Source organism: Acanthisitta chloris, unplaced genomic scaffold (assembly GCF_000695815.1).
Source record: "Acanthisitta chloris isolate BGI_N310 unplaced genomic scaffold, ASM69581v1 scaffold444, whole genome shotgun sequence".
NCBI lineage: Eukaryota > Metazoa > Chordata > Aves > Passeriformes > Acanthisittidae > Acanthisitta > Acanthisitta chloris.
In genome coordinates this window covers 30603-35553 of record NW_008667452.1, presented here as the reverse complement: position 1 = coordinate 35553, position 4951 = coordinate 30603, and positions in this window count along the sequence as shown.

The window sequence follows — 4951 nt, the reverse complement described above, 5'->3', positions numbered from 1 at the left end:
TTTGGGCTATAGCAATTCAGGTATAGAAGTGAATGCTGGGACTCAGCAGTGTTAGGGTCTGTTCCCTTCTCCTACTCTGACAGTCTGCCCATGTGCTCTTGACCATCTCCTGAAATGCACCCAGCAGTAATTTTCCACCTGCATCTGCAGCCCCAGGAGATGCGGGAGGCATTACGCACGGCTTCCGTGGGAGAGAAAAACAAGCTTATTGTCAGGAGGCTCAAAATGCTGGATCTGTACTTCACCAGGAAAATAAGACAAAGCTCAAAAAAACCTCTGCTATCATTTGTGCAGGGCAAAGTGGTAAATTTTCCAATGCCTTGTGTTTGGGACTGAAGCCTGCTTCAAACTGCAAAGACTACCAGACAGTCTCTTATTTGAACGTATCCAGTTCAGCTATTTTGATCCATGAGCTGCTGCCCCTGCACCCTTTTGTGCAATTTTGGAACATTACAAATATAACAAGTGGATAAAATCTAATTTAGTGCACTCTACTGGAAAAAAAAACCCAACCCTGTATTCAGTCATTCTGTTATCACACTTGCTGCTGTCATGCCATTGTTTATTTCCAGGCAGTGTGATGTTGAACAAAAGAGGCGTTTGGTGTTTCTTCAGGGTGAGAAGCTCTAAGCTTCTTCTATAAATACAAGCTGAGCTAATTTGTAGGAAGGGCTGAGGTGCATGTTTTCTTTCAGGAGGGTGGTGCAGCCTCAAATAGAGAGAACAGGTAAGGATGATGAGTAAAGCCTCTTTCCTCCAAACATTCATTGCTTTATCTTTAGGGTGGAGGGAAGGGTGGCAAACAAACAAACAAACAAACAGAAAATAGAAGTGTTCCATTATCTGCCAAAGTTTTGTTTTCACACTGTGCTTCAGTCTCATGGCAGCCTTTGAGGAGTGCCAGTGGTAATCAGACATTCCTCGGAGGGGAAGTGATTAGGGTGCAAATTGCTGTAGAAAAGCACTATTTCCAGTAGTAACGTGGCAGGTGTTTTGAAAGAAACCCTTCTGATTGAGAGGATCCCAGTAATTCTAAGACTCACAATCTACAAATAGCTAATTTCACTACTGCTTTCCTAATTAAGAGAGGGGAAATGGCATGAGGAAGCTGAATTTCGAGAGACATTCTTCTACAAATTAGAAGCTTCCTATTTCTGATCTGTCACTACAACTAAAGTAATTCACATGTAGCTTCAAGTCCTCCATGCTGGAGTGTAGCTCACACTGATGCGCACTAAAGGTACAAAAACTTCTGTTCTGATCAAAGCTTAAAAAATATAAAGCTCCTGCACCATGGAAAACAGATTACAGTTAGTGATACCAAGATAATTGTTGTCTGATAATTATGCTGTCTTCATGACACAGGATGCAACTTTTTAGAAAGATTTTGGCATCATTTGCTGCTTGATGTGGAAAATCTTGTCTTAAAGATTTCATCTGAATGCAAATCCACCACATCCCTTCAGAAACCATCTTGATGGTACAATGAAAATCTCATGCATTTTTTTCCACCTGAATTTTGGTTAGATTTAGGTCTTGACAAGTGAATCTTTTTCGTTCCTTGCCGCATCACCTCCCTCAGAAAGCCTCGTTCTGTTAACAAATTTTAATCAGGTCCTTTCTCATCTTTTCTTAATGAATTAAATTGACCCATAGTAAAGAAACTCAGTATTATCTTTGTCATTCACAAGATCAAGATTTGGTTTGATTTTCCTCCAATATGGTCACACATTATCTGTTCAGATTACAAAGCAAAGTTCTTCATTTGATTCTTAGTCTCTTCTTGACAACCCAAATTATGAATAGTACCAAAATAATCTAGAGGCTTCTTCTACTTGAACTAAATAGCACAAGTCCCAGTATTTCTAATGGATGCCAAATTAGTTTCCTCTTTTCTCATGGCAAAAGTGTAAGCATCAGAAGTAATGTGAACAGCTCAAGTAAATAAAATTAATCTATTTGTCATATTTTAAGACCATAGATTACATGTGACTTTATGACTTTAGCACAGTATTCTGGTTTTTGCTACTTGCTGGTGACCATATTTTGCCTAATAGCAAATCAGCTATTAATACAGGGGGAAATTTGCAGTGTCAAACATTGTGCAAGACATTCTGAGCATGGTGAAAGTCAAACCCATTCCCACCCATCCTAGCATATGAGTGTAGAGGTTAGTTCAGAGCCTTTTGCTTGGCAGAAATCTGAATGCAGCAGAGACCTGCTCCAAAACCCATGGAAATCACTGCGAAAAACCTCAGTGACTTCAGTGAGTTTGGGATAAAGCGCTGGGACTTTCCTGAAAGCAAAATAAATGGCAAATATTTCTAATTGTAAGTCATTTCAAAGCAGACCACTTTGTCCTCCAAAGTCACTTTTAAGGAGCTGCTAGAGACCAAAAACATATCTAATTTGATTAGTTTTACGTCTAGGATATCTAGGATATTTTTTTTTCCTGCTTACTCTTTTTACTTGATGGAAAAAAAAAAAAGGTATTTTCTTCCAAGCTTACCCCAGATTGATCACAGATAAATTAAAGAGCTTTGATGTGGCCAGCAAAGCATACTTACTGATCTAATAACAAATACAAATGTTTTTGGAAAAAAGCTCTGGGGCGTATACTGAAATTACATGTTTGTTTTTCTCCCCTCTTTTGAATAATAAAATTAAAGCCTTTTTTTTTTTTGTAGGAATGTTTCCTCAAGCTGATTGTTCTGCTTCAGCTATGCACACACTCTATAGCAGAGAGGATAAACAAGTACAGCTTTGTACTTGGTCCAGAACAAGAGACCTTACATTCAAAACTGTCTTCATAAAAGTTACTGAGAACTTAAGCTGACTTAGGTTGCTGTTCCTTGGCATTTTTAGCATGTAAGACTCACCAGGCTTCTTTGCTCTTACAGTTCCCAGTTTTAGGGGAAAATATGTAGAGATTAGAAAATTCTCTTGTTTGTCCGAAAATTTAAGTGTAAATGATCAAATTTCCATTCCTCAGAGTTTTGTTAGCCTTTCTTTTCTAGAGGGAGGAGCTGTGCATTGCAGTAATGCCTGATGATGAGCTCCTATGTGGTCTTTTTGCTGGACCTTTTGAAATTACTGGTGCTCAGCATATTGGAAAATAAGGCACTGGAAAGACAGAGGTGTCAATCCCTTACTCAGTGGGGACAGAATCTGCTAAGAGAGGGGTGCCCTACTGTACCTTTCTCTGGTCCTTAGGAATCCCATTCTGTTCAGCTTTAGTGTTTTCATGGACAGTTTTATACCTGCTTGGTCTTGTCCATTCTCTGCCTCTCGAGTTTGTTCTCATGGAAGCAATCGAGCCAGTCTCTTGGCTTTGTACTGTTCACCAAGAAAACCAAGTACAGTTAAAAAGAAGTGTCTCTCTTTGATTTACTTTTAGATGAGAAAACCAAGTACAGTTAAAAAGAAGTATCTCTCTTTGATTTACTCTTAGATCACTTTAAAACCTCCAAATGAGGTTCTGATGAACAAAAAATGATCACTGGAAACCTTGAAGCTGTTCATTCTGGATGAGGGGCATGTTTATTCAAGTACAGGTTGGATGGGGCCCTGAGCAACCTGATCTAGTGAGTGGCATCCCTGTCCGTCATAGAATCACAGAGTCATAGAATCAACTGGGTTGGAAAAGACCTCAAAGATCAAAAATTCCAACCCTACCGTGGTCACTAGCCCGTGGCACTAAGTGCCACATCCAGTCTCAGCTTGAAAACCTCCAGGGATGGGGAATCCACCACCTCCCTGGGCAGCACATTCCAATGCCTGAGCACTCTCTCTGGAAAAAATCTCTTCCTAATAGCCAACCTAACCCTCCCCTGGCAGAGCTTGAGTCTGTGCCCTCTTGTCCTGCTGCTGGTTGCCTGGGAGCAGAGACCAACCCCCACCTGACTCCAACCTCCTGCCAGGGAGTTGCAGAGGGTGAGAAGGTCTTCCCTGAGCCTCCTCTTCGCCAGGCTGAACACCCCCAGCTCCCTCAGCCTCTCCTCATGGCAAGGGGGTCGGAACTAGATGAACTTTAAGGTACCTCACCAAACCATTCTGTGATTTTATGATGAACTAAAATAATTGGGGAACTGGAATTTGAAAAAAAAATTGCTCTAAACCAGAAAAACTTTGGAACTAGATGAACTTTAAGGTACCTCACCAAACCATTCTGTGATTTTATGATGAACTAAAATAATTGGGGAACTGGAATTTGAAACAAAAATTGCTGTAAACCAGAAAAACCTCTAACCTCTGGAAATTACAATCTGTCTGTGATCAGACATCTTTAAGATTCACTGCTTGCTGTGGAGTAGCCCTCCCTTTCATTTCTCATTCTAAGGTAATCCATGTTGTGCTTCTCTTGCAGTTTCAGACCTGTTCTCTGGGCTCTGTGCTGTGCCTGGTGACACTGCCATGCAGCAGTGCCTTGTGCCCTCAAAATATTGCTTCTCTCCCTGCCTGTGACACCACAGCCTTTTGGAGCCCTGGGCTTTGGAAGGATAAAGCCTCTCTAACATACAATTTGTAATAGATTATCAGCTGGTTTTGAATATGCAAACTCCTGCCTTCCAGTGTTCAAGTTCCACTGGGAGAGTCTTGGGTTTAGTTTGTTCCAGTTGTCATTTTTGCTGGGGAAATAGCTTACCTTCCAATGTGTGCTGTCTAGCTGCTGAATTAATAGAGGCTGGTTTTCTTGAAAACTAGAAGGCCAAATGGGGTTTTTGTTATTTTGGTGTTCCTTTGTTTTAATCCCCTGAAGCTATCTAGTAGATTTCTGTCATGGCTAACTCCAGAACTCCTAATGAAACCCAGAACAGAACAAAACTTGTTGAGAGACACATAAACCTAATATTAGTTTGGAAGGAGTAAATATTTATCCAGGGAGAAGGAGATGACTTATTTAAAGACTGACCTAATTTATTATTTAGGAAAACCACCTTTCTCTATCCAC